The sequence below is a fragment of the Myodes glareolus genome, chromosome 11 (genome assembly GCF_982192425.1).
Source record: "Myodes glareolus chromosome 11, mMyoGla1.1, whole genome shotgun sequence".
In the NCBI taxonomy this organism is placed as follows: domain Eukaryota; kingdom Metazoa; phylum Chordata; class Mammalia; order Rodentia; family Cricetidae; genus Myodes; species Myodes glareolus.
This window is the reverse complement of record NC_142036.1, coordinates 15,987,322-16,003,570: the sequence shown is the minus strand read 5'-3', so window position 1 is coordinate 16,003,570 and position 16,249 is coordinate 15,987,322. Positions and strand designations below refer to the sequence as shown.

General features: G+C 39.2%; 1 protein-coding gene across 4 annotated transcripts in view; it reads left to right on the top strand.

Annotated features, from left to right (window-relative positions):
• Nucleotides 1–16,249, top strand: part of Traf3 (TNF receptor associated factor 3) — a 105,969-nt gene that overhangs the window by 50,242 nt on the left and 39,478 nt on the right. For all 4 annotated transcript variants that reach the window (XM_085697968.2, XM_085697967.2, XM_048431342.3 and 1 more), the window contains one exon: nt 8,896–9,004. The gene's annotated coding sequence lies outside the window, so the exon portion shown is untranslated. Of the gene's footprint in view, nt 1–8,895; nt 9,005–16,249 lie in introns of those variants that run through there.

Genomic DNA, 16,249 nt, shown 5'->3' with positions numbered 1-16,249 from the left:
ATTCAGCCTGACTACATTTTGCTTTTTTTGCACCCATGCTTTGTGTGCATATATTTCATGGTTATAGGAAAGTTTAAATTCTCTTAGTGCTGTCTTGTCTTCAAAGTGTCCTTTTTTTTTTTTACAAAACTAATTTTTATCCATTTGATGATTGTCTTTGATTGATATGGTAGGAGCATGCACATATACATGTGACTATTTGTAGCACGATTAATAAAAACCCAGAGTCAAAAATTGGGGTTCATCTGAAGGTCATAAAAGCAAAACAGCCAACCACTGGCTTTTATCTCTACCTCAGTCTGAAATAGTGATCTTGCCTCCAGGAATCTCAGAATGAGACTATGTCTGTGAGCTGTCTCCTCCCATCTTATATTTCTCTCTAGGGCTGGGATTAAAGGCATACACTACTGGGATTAAAGGCACACACTACCTGGTTTCTATGGCAAACTAGTGTGACTACTTGGATTAAAGGTGTGTGTCACCACTGCCTGCTCTATAAGGCTGACCAGCAGGGCTGTTTTACTCTTTGATCTTCAGACAAGCTCTAGTTATTAACATACAAATGAAATATCACTACAACTGTTGATAGCAATTGATGGGAGCGTTTTCTGTTTCCCAGACATCACTGAGAAGAGAATATTGATAATTCTTGTTAGCATTGGTCTTACTTTTACTTCGTGGGAGACTTATTTCTGGAGACTTCCATTTGCACTGAGATGAAATAATGGGACTAGGTCTCTACCAGATCCAGAGGAGGCAAATAGTATAGAATTTAAGGGGGCACCAAAATAATTGGTAATTGAAATTAATGATATTTTAATATAATACTTTTAAAAATCAAATTAAGGGCTGGAGATACAGGTCAAAGGTTAGCAGCAGTGGTTGTTCTTCCAGAGGTCCTGAGTTCAGTTCTCAGCACCCACATGGTGGCTCACGACCGTCTATAATGAGATCTGGTGCCATCTTCTGGCCTGCAGGCGTATATGCAAGCAGAACATTATATAATAAATAATCCTTTTTAAAAATCAAATTAGTTGAAATATGTGGTGAAAATTAAAAAATTTTAGGCAAATATGATATTAGTATTGATTGTATTTTCTCATACAGCACTGTGACTGGTGCTGTATTTTAATTTTTCTATGTTGTTCCCTAGTGTCCTCCACATTAATTTTAATGTTTTCTTTCATTGTACATTTTCCATATTCTCTTAAAATTTGTGTCTGAGGCAAGTCTTCTATTTCACCCAAAACCAGAACAGCTTAGAAACCATTTAAACAATTTAGAAACCAGGCAGAATATGTAAAAACAATTTTCCGACATTTATGCAGGGTAAATTAGGACTGTGTCCCCTGAAACAGGGAACCAGGTGGACAAGCACTCAGTACCCAGCTCATTAACTAGAGCAGGCACTGCGTGATTTCCTGTATAAACGGCAACAAGCCCTCGTGCTGGGCTTGTAGGACCTCTTGGTTTCTGTCATGACCATTTTGCTCTCTCTTGTGCTTCCTCTATAAAAGCACGAATGTAATCAAACAAGTATAGATCTGTTCCAACAAAACTTTATTATAAAAGCAGCAGCAGGTTGGATTTGGCCTTTAGGTAGCTTTTTACTTGGTTCAGAGGCAGAGTCTCCACACATCAGGTAAGGGAGAAAGGCCAGAGTCCAGCAACCTCATCAGAGTGACAAAGCAGAGCAAATTTAGGGAAAGGGAAGCTGCTTGGAACTGCAGGGATCTGCACAATGACCCCAAAGTCTTGCCTGGGTTATCACATGCACAGCAGACATACCTCAAAGCCAGAAAAAGCCATCAGAAAGAGCAGACTGTCATATAAGGCTGGGAATATGTCCTAGCATTGCCTTTCATTGTTAGTGGGATGCAGAGCAACTTTTCATCCAGGATGGTGTGTAGCTAGCTCAGCAGTCTATAACCTGTAGGAGGCTGTAGCCCTACAGTAAGTTGCTTCCAATTTTCTCTAGCCAAGTCTAGGTAATTTATCTGTATTCCAAGAACAAAGCCCAGAAACTTGAAAAGGTACGGTAAGGACTGAGGCTGGAGCACAATGGAAGAGAGAGTGCTTAGTGTAGACAGGACTCTAAGTTTGATTTCAGCCACTATGGAAAAACTCAACAAGAACAAAAGAGAGAGTATCAGAGAGAATTATAGAGAAAATTAGCAAATTTTCATGGTATTGGGGGCAAGGAACATAGCTCAGTGGTACATTGCTTGCCCAGTGTGCATGAGGTGTTCAGTCACCAAGACTCCAAGGGAGAGGATAGGACAGTAAAATCCAGTATTTAGCAGTGTGTGAAAGCAATCAATGGGGTCCGGAGATGGCTTAGTGCTTGTTCCTTTAGAGGAGGTCAGTCTCCAGCATCCATGTCACAACTCACAAGTACCTGTACGTCCAGTTCCAGGGGATCCAACTTTCTTTTCTGTGTGCCAGGTATGTACATATACATATACATAAGGCAAATCATGTACACACATAAAATAAATGAATACTAAATTTTTTTTTAGAAAAAAAGGACTGATCTTAACTAGTTGACTTATGAGTTAAATATTGAAAGAAAAAAACCTTAATTCCAAACCTTAACTGTTAGTTTTTTACCCAGCACAAAGCTCTTTGTAAAATGAAGAGAGATTTTTAGCCAAGAAAAGCTAATCCAAGAACCTAGGACTCCATAGCACACACAGCCTAGGTTCCAATCCCAGTCTCAACCCAAGAAGAAAACAAAAATATCTGTCTGGCATGGTGCCTATAACTCGAGCACAGAAGAAGCTGAGCAGGAGGATTGCAGGTTGAAGGCCAACCTGGTTTACATAGTGAGACACTATCTTAAAAAGAAAAATAAGAAAACCCGAATAACTAAAAAGAAAAATAACAGAACTTATCGCCAGCAGAATTACACTTGAGAAAATACCAAAGGATGTTCTGATAGAAAAAGAGGACAATGTGGAAGCTTGTAAAAGGGTAATAGGAACTCAGAATGGTCCGTCATGGGCTCATTTTACTTCAAGTAACTTTTGAAAAAGTAACTATTTAAGGTGAAAAATAAAGTGTATTTTGGAAGTTATAATACTTGTATGATAAAATAATAACAAAAGATGGAAGGAAGAAAATGCAAGTATGGAGTTCATAAGGTTTTATTTGTTTTGTTTTTGTTTTTTGTGCAATAATTTGTATGTAACTTAGACTGGTATGAAGTCTGTGTTCCTCCAGTCTCAGCTTCCTGAATGCTGGGATTAGAGGCATGTGCCACAATATGCCTAGCTTTGTAGATATGCATAGCTATGTAAGAACTTTGTAAGATTCTATACTGTGAAAAATTGAAGATGTATCTTATATCAGGGAAATATTCTTTCAGGGAAAAAATTTGTCAACATCAGAAATATACAGTGGGACAACAACACATATCACAGGCCAAAGCATGATAATGTAAATACCTTTATGCCAGCACTTTTAACAAGTGAAAACAATTGTCAAGTGTTACTCAAGGAAAGATATAATCAGTATATTTATTAAGGAGCTTATATTAAGGCTCCTAAGATAGCAGAGCAGGTGAAGGCCGAGGACCTCAAGCCTAAGGACTGGAGTACAGTCTCTGGGATCACACAGTCAAGTCGACAACCAACTTTGCAAGCTGTCCTCTGACTTCACACATGCTTTGTGACACGTGTGTGTCCATATACATACATCAAATAAATAAATAAAATTTTAAAAGAAACTTTACAATTTTTGAAAAAGAAAAAAATGTTGAAAAATAACTTAGTTTTAAATAAAATACCTAAAAGAAGACTATATATTATTTTACTGGCAAATTACACTAAATGTTTAAGAGAAAGAATGTTGGGGCTGGAGAAACAATTCAATGGTTAAGAGCAGTTGTTGCTCTTGCAGAGGACCTGGGTTCAGTTCCCAAAACCCTCATGATGGCTCATGACCATCTATAACTCTAGTTCTAGGGGAGCTAATGTCCTCTTCAGATCTCTGCTGGCACCAGGCATGTACATAGTGCCTGTACACTCATGCAGGCAGAACATTCATAAACAAAAGTAAATCTAAAAATAAGAGAAAATATTAATTGGACAAAAGCTTTTTTAAAAAAATGAAGTAGAATATATTTTCTAATCAGTTCTGCAAAGCTGGCACTATCCTAATTGCAAGACCAGACAAAACATAATGAAGACAAATTTTCATGAAAGATCTATAAATCAAAGAAAAATCCCTCATATATTTGGCTAATCAAATCTATATAACAGGTAAAGAGGTTGCTTCATAACGACCAGAAAAAGTTTCACTTCAGAATGAAAGGTTAGTTTAACATTGGAAAATCCATTTTGGCCAACTGGGGTAGTAGAGCAAAGAGAGATGCCACGGTGATGCAGAAATGGAAAGTAGAAAACACAGAAGGCAGAAGACAGATAAAATGGTACCTCATGTGTAAGTGAAGACAGGAGGGAGATGAAGGGAAGGAGATGTGTGACTGGGTACAGAAGCATCTTGGAAAGGTAATAGTTGAAAATGGAAGATGCTAGACTTAAGGCAGAAGGATCAGGAGTTCAAGATTGTTCTCAGCTACATAGTTGAGTTAGAGACCAGTGTGAGCTACACAAGACCCTGTGTCAACAATGCAAAAGTTCAGCATCGGGCTGGAGAAATGGCTTAGCGGTTAAGAGCACTGACTACTCTTCCAGAGGACCCGGGTTCAATTTCCAGCACCCACATGGCAGCTCACAACTGTCTGAAAATCCAGTTCTGGGGGATCTGACACCTTCACACCAATGCACATAAAATAAAGATAAATAAATCATAAAAATTTTTTTTAAAAAGTTCAGCATCTAACAGATAAATGACTGTCACATAAGGTGTAATGATTTGCAGGATTGAGCACATAGACAGGTGCACAGAGGGAGCAGTGAGTAGAGCTGATGGTTTACAGTTTTGTCATCCAGAAGAGTGTAAGATTTTACAAATGTTGGGCCTTGATAAGTCACCATTTGTGCTATAGTTTCTAAATAATAAAGGAAATAAAGAGATTATTTAACTTGATGATTTAGGAGCAGGGACAGGAGTGGTACCTAATCCCAAAGAAGACAATAGGAGCCCCTTTAAAAGAGCAGATTGAAACCCAAATATGAGTAATCACTTCTAGTATAAGTAGATCAAGTGTTCCAGTTAAAAGATAAAAATATTAGGGCTGACCAGATGGCTCAGAAGTTAAGAGCAGTGGATGCTCTTCCAAGGTTTTGAGTTTAATTCCCAGCAACCACATGGTGTCTCCTAACCATTTATAATGGGATCTGATGCCCTCTTCTGGTGTGCAAGCATACATTCAGACATAGCACTCATATATAGAATATAAATCTTAAAAAATATTTAAAAATATTAAATTGGAATTCTAAGAAATTTAAGTCAGTGCTACTCACTCCTTGTAGGGCATAAGGATTCATAAATGTTAAAATTGAAATGAAGAAAAACATACTACACAGATACCAAACAGATGCACGATTGTATAAAATTAGATAAAATAAATACACAGCGTGGCAGACACAGTAATATGGGCAAGGGTCTCAAATATATCAACTTTTAATATATTAATATCCTGTTACATAGAGAAGTATGTATGTGGACAAGTATGCCACAGAAAGCATGTGATCACAGGACAACTTTGGATTTGTTCTCTTCTTCCACCCTTATGTAGACTCCAGGGATCACAACTCATGTCATCAAATGCCTTTATTTACCCTGAGCCTTTTCACCAGTCCAGTTCAGTTTTTTTTCTACTTCTCCATTTTATCATCTTTTAGAGACTTGGCATACTCTGCAGGATTGTCTTACCTGGGGAAGAGAGAATCTACATGTGTGAGGTCAGGTCTGAAAGCAATATACTTTTCGCTTATGCCTCCATTTTATTAGCAGAACTAAATGTTTATGTTGGCTCATAAACCAACAGACAGGACTGTGAGTGGGTTAGTCAATGGCATGTACCTGTGTGACCATCAGGCTGAGGAAATTATTTGGGGGCATATCAAGCTTTCCACAGTTTATAATTATAAAGGTTTCAGTTCAGAGGAAAATTAATTTTAAACTTAGATAAACCTAACAGCTTAACTTCAGAATGGTCAAATAGACATTGACAGCAGTTCTAAGAAAAGTGAACACATTCATAATCACAATGAAGATTTTGAACATAGCTATAATTGATGGAACAAATAAGCAAAAAGTAAATGTAACTAGCATCTAACTCTCTGGTTTGATGTTTTATATATATCTAAAAATTAACCTCAGGTCTCTTTCAAGTACACAAGGATGTTTATAAAAACTGGCCAATCTGACCGGGAGGTGGTGGCCCACACCTTTAATTCTAGCACTTGAGAGGCAGAAGTAGGTGGATCTCTGAGTTTGAGGCCAGCCTGGTCTACAGAGGGACAGAGGGAGTTCCAGGACAGTCAGGGCTACACAGAGAAACCTTGTCTTGGGGGTGGGGGAAAACTCAAAAAATAAAAAAGCAAACAAACTGGCCAATTTTGCATAGTAGTTCAAGTCATTGTCAGTATATTGCAGAACACTGTTGTAATACAGATTGTAATCTATGACCTCTATGGAATCAAGTTTTAAATCAGTAATGAAAAGGTAATTATAAAATCCTAATACCAGTACACAGAAAGCAGAGGGATGAGGATTGTGGCAAGTTTGAGGCCAGCCTGATATGCATTGTAAATTGTAGGCAAGCCAGGGCTACATAGTAAGACTCATTTCAAAAATCGTTCTTTTTTTTTTTAGATTTATTTATTTATTATGTACACAGTGTTCAGCCTCCATGTACGCCTGCAGGCCAGAAGAGGGCACCAGATCTCATTACTGATGGTTGTGAGCCACCTTGTGGTTGTTGGGAATTGAACTCAGGACCTCCGGAAGAGCAGTCAGTGCTTTTAACCTCTGAGCCATCTCTCCAGCCCCTCAAAAATAATTCTTTCACATAACTCATGATTAAAGAACATTAGTGGAAGCTAGAAAGTATTTTAGGTAGAATGATTAAAACAGTATCAGCAGTGGGGTAGGCCACTTGTAGGTACCCGACTGGGTGAAGGTCTTTCTTGCATGTTCCTCCAGGTTTTCAAGTCAAAGCTTTACTCAGAGTCGACTGATGGTATTGTCAGCTGCAGGCTTCTTTATGTTCAAGTTCAGTGGGAAACAGAATCTCTAAGTAAAAAATATTGTAAAGTTTGACTTGGGCCATGTTCAAAGAGTAGATCGTCTCTGGTAAGACAGGCCCAAGTAAGTGCTTTTTTAGGCCCAGAGCTCAGAAGGTGGTAGGCTCAGCATGGGAAGTTAAACTTGGTGAGAAATTCGGGTACAAAACTCTGAACAGACAGGCTTAGTCTGTGGCAGGCAAAGAAAGTCAAGGGCAGCCCCCAGTAATCATTAGATATAAATTTTTATAAAATTTATTCAGGTTAACCTAAAGTTTGTATTAAGGGTTTGTAAGGATATCAGTGTAAGGTGGTGCACTTCTTTAATCCCAGCACTCAGGAGGCAGCGGATCTCTGAGTTCAAGGCCAACATGGTCTACTAGAGCTAGTTCCAGGAAAGGCCCAAAGCTACAGGGAAACCCTGTCTCAAAAAACAAAACAAAACAAAAAAGTTTGGAAGGATATCCAAAAAAAAGTATGCGGCTATTTAGTCAGCAGGATTAATACACCCAATGAGTTCCGTTCAAAAAGTGAGCAACAGAGGTCCTCTCAAACTCTTCTAGGAGTGCAAATTATTATAGCTACTGTGAGAAATACTGGGCTTTCTGTAGAAGATATTGAATTCCATGCTTGCCTGTTAAAGCAGTCACTCTTCTAGATGTATATGTACACCTAGGTACCTGTGTGTTTGAGGTAGATTAGCAGAAAGGTCTTATAAGGTTCATATTTGTTCTTAATCAGGCATTTTGAACCAAGGGCTGGATAACCAAGTTATGTATTTTATTTCAATATTACATGGTAATGGAAGCAAGCCGTAGCCGCAGCACAACAGTGTAGAACAACAAAATGCAGAATGAGAATGTAAACAACAAAGGCAGTCGTGGTGGAGCACACCTTTAATCTCAATTCTTTGGAGGTAGAGGCTGGCAGATCTTTTTGAGATTGAAGCCATCCTGATGTATAGAGACAGAATATGATTCTATTTATATAAAATTCAGAAGCAAGCAAAAATAAGAAATAAAAGAAAAACGTAGTATGTTCTAGGGTTGTTTACCTGGATTTTAACTGTAGTAAGAAAAGCAAAGAACTACAACTGTAAAAGTTAAGGTAATAGTTTCTTTTTTCTTTTTTCTTTTTTTAATGTGTGTATGTATGTATGTATTTTAGTTTTCAAGACAGCATTTCTCCGTTTAGCCCATGCTTTCCTGGAACTCACTCTGTAGACTAGGCTGGCCTTAAATTCACTGAGATCCGCCTTCTTGAGTGCTGGGATTTAATGTGTGCATCATCACTACCTGACCAAGGTAGTGGTTTCTTGGAGGTTACAGAATCATTGCATTCAGAGCAAAGTATTCAATGTTTCTAGAGTTCTGGCAGCACTCCATTACCTGACCAGGGTAGTACTAGGCTTACTGTGTAATAACCATGGTAATACTGTGTGAATGTTACCTCAACTTTGTTGTGTTTATGTAATAGTTTAGCATAAAAGAAACTTAAAGGAAAAAAGAATCAAACTATACTGCATGGTGTGATCTTTAAAGTGTAGAAAAATCATAGTGCATGTCTATATAGAATGATTAAAAATATTTATCGTGAACTTTCATTTTATAAAAATGTATGCTCTGGAATTCTGTATTTTAGAGCTTTTAACATTTTCCTGCCGCTTTAAAGCTGACCAGGCCTTCTTCTTGATTTTCAGGTACAAGATCCCCATTATTTGAAGGGTAAGGTTGGCACTGCTCGACGTCTTGTGGAAGCTTCCCCCTCACGCCTAGCCTTCCCGAACCTCCTTAAAGCATATGACACAGGTATGCTGTTAGGAATTTTTAATATGGGCAGACTTCTTTTTAAAACTGTTACCTTTTTGCTTTGCATAAAAATAATGTAGTTCCAAAACATGCTGAACTTGCTGGCTTTTAGCCATAGCAGTTTCCTTTTTAGGCAGTTGTTGAAGATCTGCAGATGTGCCCCTGGGTTTGGTTTGGTTTTGACTGCATCTAGCTTTATTTTCTTTCTTTTTTAAAAAACTCTGTGTGTGAGAGTATTTGTGTGTGTGTTTTGGGATTTGTGCACAGAATGCAGGACATCTGTGAAATCCTGTGTGTGTGTGTATTTGTGTGTGTGTGTTGGGGGGGGTTGTGCGTCAGAATGTAGGACATCTGTGAAGTCCTCTCTCTCTCTCTCTCTCTCTCTCTCTCTCTCTCTCTCTCTCTCTCTCTGTGTGTGTGTGTGTGTGTGTGTGTGTTGGGGTTTGTGCATCAGAATGCAGGACGTCTGTGAAGTCCAGACGAGGGTATAAAGATAACTTGGAGATTGGAAGTACAGGCACTTGTGAGTTGCCTGAAATGGGTTCTGGGATCCAAACTCAGGACACTTTTAAAAGCAGTACAGCTCTTAACCGCTGAGCCATCTCTTCAGCGCTCTTTCAGTTTTTTAAAGCCAGCATTAAACTGTGATCACAATGAACAGGGCCTCTGGGGCTAAAGAATGATTTAATAACTTCAGCAAACAAGATTAGCGGCCTTGCAGCCTTACCAGGCCCACTCTGAAAGCTTTTCCCCTGCATCTCACCACAGAAGCATGCCTCCTGATGGTCTGCTGGCCACTGCTCCACTGTGCCTTTGCCTCCTTAACCATCTTTCAATAGGGACTTGAAAGGGGAAAAACATACTGTTCTAATCTCTAATTTGTGATTGAAAAAAAAAATTAAAAAGGAAAGGACATGACTACTTCTAGTATGGTGATGATTGAGTGACATTTTATGTGTGAAATTAAGAACCCATAATATGTTACAACATTAAGATAAATACAAAAAAGGTTTGAAGTATTTGCAAAGTGAAAGTTAATACATGGCTACTTTTGATCAGTTAAAAAGTAGCCAGAAAACTGTTCCTTTCTAAACCCAGCAGCATCATAGTGCCACCTCCACCCCAGAGTTAACAGTTCTTTCTGTTTGTGAAGTAGGCTAGTAGCCAGTAGTCTCCAGTCACTGTAATCTTCTCCACCCAGGTTCCCTGGAGTTTTTGTGCTGTGATTTTCAGGTTGGTTGTACTTTATGAGAGCTTTCCCTGCCTGGCTTTGGCACTGAACGTGTGACAGATGGGTATATGCAGAGGCTGGTTCCCTGGCTTCATCAGCCCTCTTTGTAGGCTAGTGTGTTCTTGTCTGGAGGCACAATGTCTGCACCTCTGTTCAGTCAAATAGTAAATAGGAAAATATACACCTGAGTCTTTCTTTTTATAAGTTCTCAGCCATATGGTTCTACTATCACTTGTATGTAACCAGTTGTTTACATACAACAACTGTATCATATTTTCAGGTATGCTTAGAGATAACCAGATGCCATTTCTGGCCAGCAGAGCTTTCTGATTACTAGGCACAGTGTTTGGTCTGCGACAAAGCCTGCCCTCCTTGCTTTCTGGTCTCTTTAGGTGTTCTCTACTCATCTTGAAGCTTCTTCTTTTTTTTTTTTAAGAGATTTATTTTTTTATTTAGTTTATGGTGTTCTGTCTCCATGTATGCCTGGTTGTGAGCCACGATGTGGTTGCTGGGAATTGAACTCAGGACCTCTGGAAGAACAGTCACTGCTCTCAACCTCTGAGCCATCTCTCCAGCCCCTCTTGAAGCTTCTTTACTGCCACCTGCAGCTGCCTGCTTTTTCTCAGCAGCTCTGGTTTCCTTTGTGGGAAGAGGGATCTTGGGGCCCTGGGACTTTTATATTTGTCCTTTTTCCTCTCATGCTGAAAATCTTGATTCCTAAAGACGTAGCATAATCATTCAGTTGTTTAACCTGTTCAAGTGTGTGGTTGTTTTAAATAACAATACCAGCAGCCTATCACAAACATTACACTACGAACATAGCTTTATATTTCCTGCAGTTCTTTGTATTATTGGACTGCCAAAGAGCTGCCCTTTTAAGTCACTTGAATCATGTGATTATTTGAATGAAAATGGCCCTCTTGGGCTCTTATGTTTGATTACTTGATCTCCAGTTGGTGAACCAGTGGTTTGTTTGGAAAGGACTAGGAGGTGTGGCCTCATTGGAGGAGGTGTGTCACTGAGGGTAAGTAGGCTTTGAGGTTTCAAAAGACTCATGCCTTTCCCCTCTCTCTCTCTCTCTCTCTCTCTCTCTCTCTCTCTCTCTCTCTCTCTCTCTTTTTCTGCCTCCTGCTAATGGATTAAAATGTAAGCGCTCTGCCACTGCTCCAGTACCAAGTCTGCCTGCTCTGTGCTGTGCTTCCTGTCATGGGCTCACCCTCTGAAACTGTGAGCCCAATTGAATGAACCCTTCCTTCCGTTAGTTACTATGGTTGTATTTTGTCACAGCAACAGAAGACTTAGCTAAGATGAGCTATTCCCTTGCCACATCATCAACTGGTTACATAGTTAATGCACATGTTTCACTGTTTTTTAAAGAAGAGAGTCTTTTTCATTTTATTTGTATTGTGACTTTACAAAACCTTTTCATGATTCCAAGTCACAATTAAATACTTTTCAAAAATCCAAGCTTCTATTCCTAATCCTTCATAGTGACCAAAAGATAGGTATCTACAGCTTCTCATCGTTTTCCAGAGATGGAGAGGAAGAGCTGTTTTCTTTCTTAGCCCCATGTCCTCCCCAGGTATGACAGTATCAAGTGTTCAGTGAAGGGGAGCAGAAGATTTGAATTAGACCTGGAGCAGAGTTTAAACCCAGCAGAAAAGGGAAAATCTAAGGGAGAATGGAAGGAGCGATGAAAGCTGCCAACTCCAATACCACATTTTATTCTAAAGTTTTAAACATTATAAACTCTCATTAATGTTTTTTGCTCTTTGAATCCATTTTCCTGTAAGGGTAACACTCTAAGTAAGGGTTTACAGCCCCCATCTCCTCTCACCTCACTCTTGTGGCCAGGCAGAACCTCCCCTGAAAAGATCCTATCTGCTGCAGGACACCTACACAATGGCTTTAGCTTTGGGTCCTGCTCCTACCTTTCTGTCTAGATGTCAGGACTCCAACTATGGGCCAGGGGAGCTGTTGTGGGGAGGCTGCTTGTTTGTTCCCAGCTGCTCAGCCCAAAAATGACCACACAGAAACTGTATTAATTAAATCACTGCTTGACCTATTAGCTCTAGTTTCTTATTGGCTAGCTCTTACATCTTAATTTAACCCATTTCTATTAATTTGTGTATCACCACATGGCTGTGACTTACCCCCAAGATTCTATCCAGTGTCTGTCTCTGGCGGGGCTCTATGGCTTCTCTTGACTCTGCCTTCTTTCTCCCAGCATTCAGTTTAATTTCCCCCACCTAGCTCTTTTCTGCCCTATCACAGGCCAAGGAAGTTTTTTTATTCATTAACCAATAAAAGCAACACATAGACAGGTCTACATCTAAGAGGTGTTTTAGAACTCCTAAGTCGTGACCTGGAGAGCTGTGGGACTGTTTGGCACATTACCCAGCACTAACAATACTCAGTGAACAATCACCTGTAACTCTAGCTCCAGGAGCTCCAGTGCCATCTTCTTGCCTCCCTGAGTACCATGTATGTGGAGCACATATAGGTGAGATAAAACACTCATACATAAAAGATAAAAAATAAATAAATCTTTAAATAGTCTAAATTAAGCTATTATCTGTAATTTAGTTTTTTGCTCCTGTCAGTTTGTGTGGGTTGGTCTGTGTCTCTCAGTCTCTCTTTGAACCAGAACTTTTAATAATCTTGTTAAGTTGACTGAGTTAGAGGTGTGGAAACAGACCTCAGGATGTGTTTATGAGCATGTTTCCAGAAAGGCTTACTAGAAGACCACCATGTGTATAGACTGCATTACGTCATGGGCTGAGGGAGTAGGATATATTAAAAGGAGAAAGCAAGCTGAGCACCAGCATTCATTTCTCTGCTACCTGACTGCAGGTGCAATGTGACCAGCCGCCACATGCTCCTGCTGCCATGCCTCCTCCACCATTTTGAACTGCACGCTCAAACTGTGAGCTAAAATCAACCCTTCATTCCTTCAGTTGCTTTGGTCATAACAGTAACAGAACAGCTCCAGGTAGTAAAACGTGACTGTTTATGTTCTGCTCACATGTTCACATGATCTTCACTCCTGTGCTCAGCAGTCGGGGCCATTTTCTTTGTTTATCTGATGCTTCTCTTTTTTGGTTTTCCCCGGACTTTCCAGTTCTTTGGAACACTCTTTTGTCAGCAAATGTACTTTTGTTTCTAGTTTCTAAGCTTCAAAATTAAAATGAAGTGAAATCACAAGAGTAGAGACCTTAATGCTGAAATTACAAGTGTGAAGTTACTATCTATTCTGCTCTATGACACATGAAAGCCAAGCATCCACAGCAGCTGGCTGGAATCTGTAAAGCTATGTCCTCATATAGAGGACATAGAGATATCTTATGGTGGGTAATATAAGGCCATCAGATACAGTAGATTTCCCCCTGAAATTATAGTAGATAGTGAAGAATAAAGCATTAAGTCTGCTTGAAGGACAGCATAGAGTCCTACAATATAGCAGTGCGAGGATGCGCACTCCGGGGCTGCTGCTTATGCTCACTGCTGGCCTTGGTTCCTCTTCAGGGTTGTTGTATACGAGTGATAAGTCCATACTCTAGACACGCAATTCCCTTCACTGTAACTCCTTGTCTAGAGGTGCCGTCTTCTGTATAGTTAAAGCTAACTCTTCATATGTTGCAAGAAAACATTCTTTTCCTGCTTGATTTCCAGGAGGATGGAAGCTGAAGTGCCAGTGATAGCCTCAGGTTTCCATCATGTGGGTGATCTGCCATATTACACAGATTTGTATGTGTTCAGTTTCTGGGCATTGGAAGCTCCATGTTGCTTTTCCAGTTCAGTCCGTTAAATGTTAGTTGACAGAACCCTAAAAGTTGCTTCAAACACCATCCTTAATGCCTTTGACTGAAACAGCATTGTAACATGAATAATAAAACCCAGAGACAGATATCAGAGTTCAAAATGAAGATCAGAAAAGCAAAATGGCTAGCCACTGACTCTTCCCTCTACCTCAGACCAAAATGGGCGATCCTGCCTCCATGAATCCTCAGACTGAGACTGAGCCCGAGCCCGAAACCTGTCTTCTCCCATTCTATTCTCTAGTGCTGGGATTAAAGACATACATGACCACCGCCCAGCCTCTATGACTAACTAGGGGGGCTGCTGGGATTAAAGGTGTGTATCATCACTGCCTGGTCTGTATGGTAGACTAGTGTGACTGCTTTGCCCTCTGCTCTTCAGGTAAGCTTTATTTATTAAAACACAAATAATATACCACTATACATCATAAATTTTCTTCAATAGGATTATAAATATAGAATTTCATTAGCTTATGATTGCTAAATCTAAATTTTAGGACATATATATTATAATATATATGGTGTCTATAACCATGCAAAAATAAGTGAAATTAAAGTATTTCTATCCAGTCATGACATCTAATCAAAAGTTTCCACAGTCTTCTGTTTGGAGAGGTTTTAAAGACTGATATTGCTATTTTTTCTCATAGTGCATAGTTTACATTGGGACATGGGGAATTTCTGACCCACCAGGATGGATGCAGCTATCTTAACTTTAGGAGCCCTGCCCTTCCCCACCCTCCACGAGACAGAATTTTATTGCAATTTTTTTTTATTATTTATTAAAAAATAAAGCTCAGAGGTAAATATTAAAAATATAAATCTGAGAGAATGCTTAAGATATAAGAGCTAGTCAATAAGAAGTATGAGCTACTGGCCAAACAGTATTGCAAATAATATAGTTACTGTGTGATTATTTTGGGTCTGGGCAGCTGGGAACGAACGAATGAGCAGCATCTGCCTACTCGCATCTTCCTCCAAGGGCCTCTCTTTCCCTTCTCTCAAGTCCACCAGGGAACTCCATTTGGGCCAGCTGAATATGAACTCTACATCTCTAACCATTGCCTAATTCTGTTGAACATCAGACCATAAGACAGACCAAATTCCCATAACATTTTTCTGTTTTTGTCTAATTAAAAAAGAAAGGTTCTAATTCTAGCAAAGTAAAACTATATATAATAAGAATGATTGCCTGGTGGTGGTGGTGGTGTGCACTTTTAATCCCAGCATTCTGGGGACAGAGACAGGCAGTTTTCTGTGAGTTCGAGGCCCGCCTATTCTACAGAGTGAGGAAGGACAGGCTCCAAAGCTAAGGAGAAACCCTGTTTCAAAAAAAAAAAAAAAAAGAGGAGAAAAAGAAAAAGAAAACATATTATCAGGTATTGTCTAATCGAAAGTAAAGGTATTAACCTTAACAAAATGAAACTATATCCAGCAAGAACAATTATCAAGTAAGAGATACAGTCACAATGTCCAGTCCATTTGTATTTGGTAAAAACTGTCCTCTCTCCATGAGTTCAATGTTTCATAACTAATTTACTTTCTACCATGGTTAAGGAGAACAGTACCTGTAGCTATCTAGTCCTTGACCCAACCAAAGACCTAAGAAAGATATACCATTACCTGAGTAAACAGAAAGTACAGAACAAGCAACTTCCAAAATTGTAAGAAATAACAGAGACAGCTGGCTCCCTCAACAGTTACTGCAATGTTGAGGCATCCAACTTTAGATTACAGGCCTAGAATATCTGTCACACTTTTCTGAGAAGCAGGAAATTTTAAGGACTATCCTACCCTTTCAGCAGTCACTTTTTTTGTTTGGATAGCATACTGTCAGCAGTCAAGAACAGGGCAGTTTCTTGCCCAAATGACTAGCTTTTGCCACAAAGAAAGTTAACTCCATACAGAGGTTCTTTAATGCCCAACATCCTTTTTTTTTTTTTAATGTTGATTGATGCTGCCAGGAGCAGATTTGTCTCATTGTCAAGAAAAGCCTTATGTTATTAAAACATTTTAAATATCATATTCAGTATGTCTTTGAAGTGTTTAAAGATCATCCATATATATATATATATATATATATATATATATATATATATATTGCCTGGCTGATTTTTTTTTACAAAGATTGACTTCATCTGTAAATAGAAAAAGGCTAATTCTCAATGCAAGAGGGTAAAAGTGAGATCAGCACCT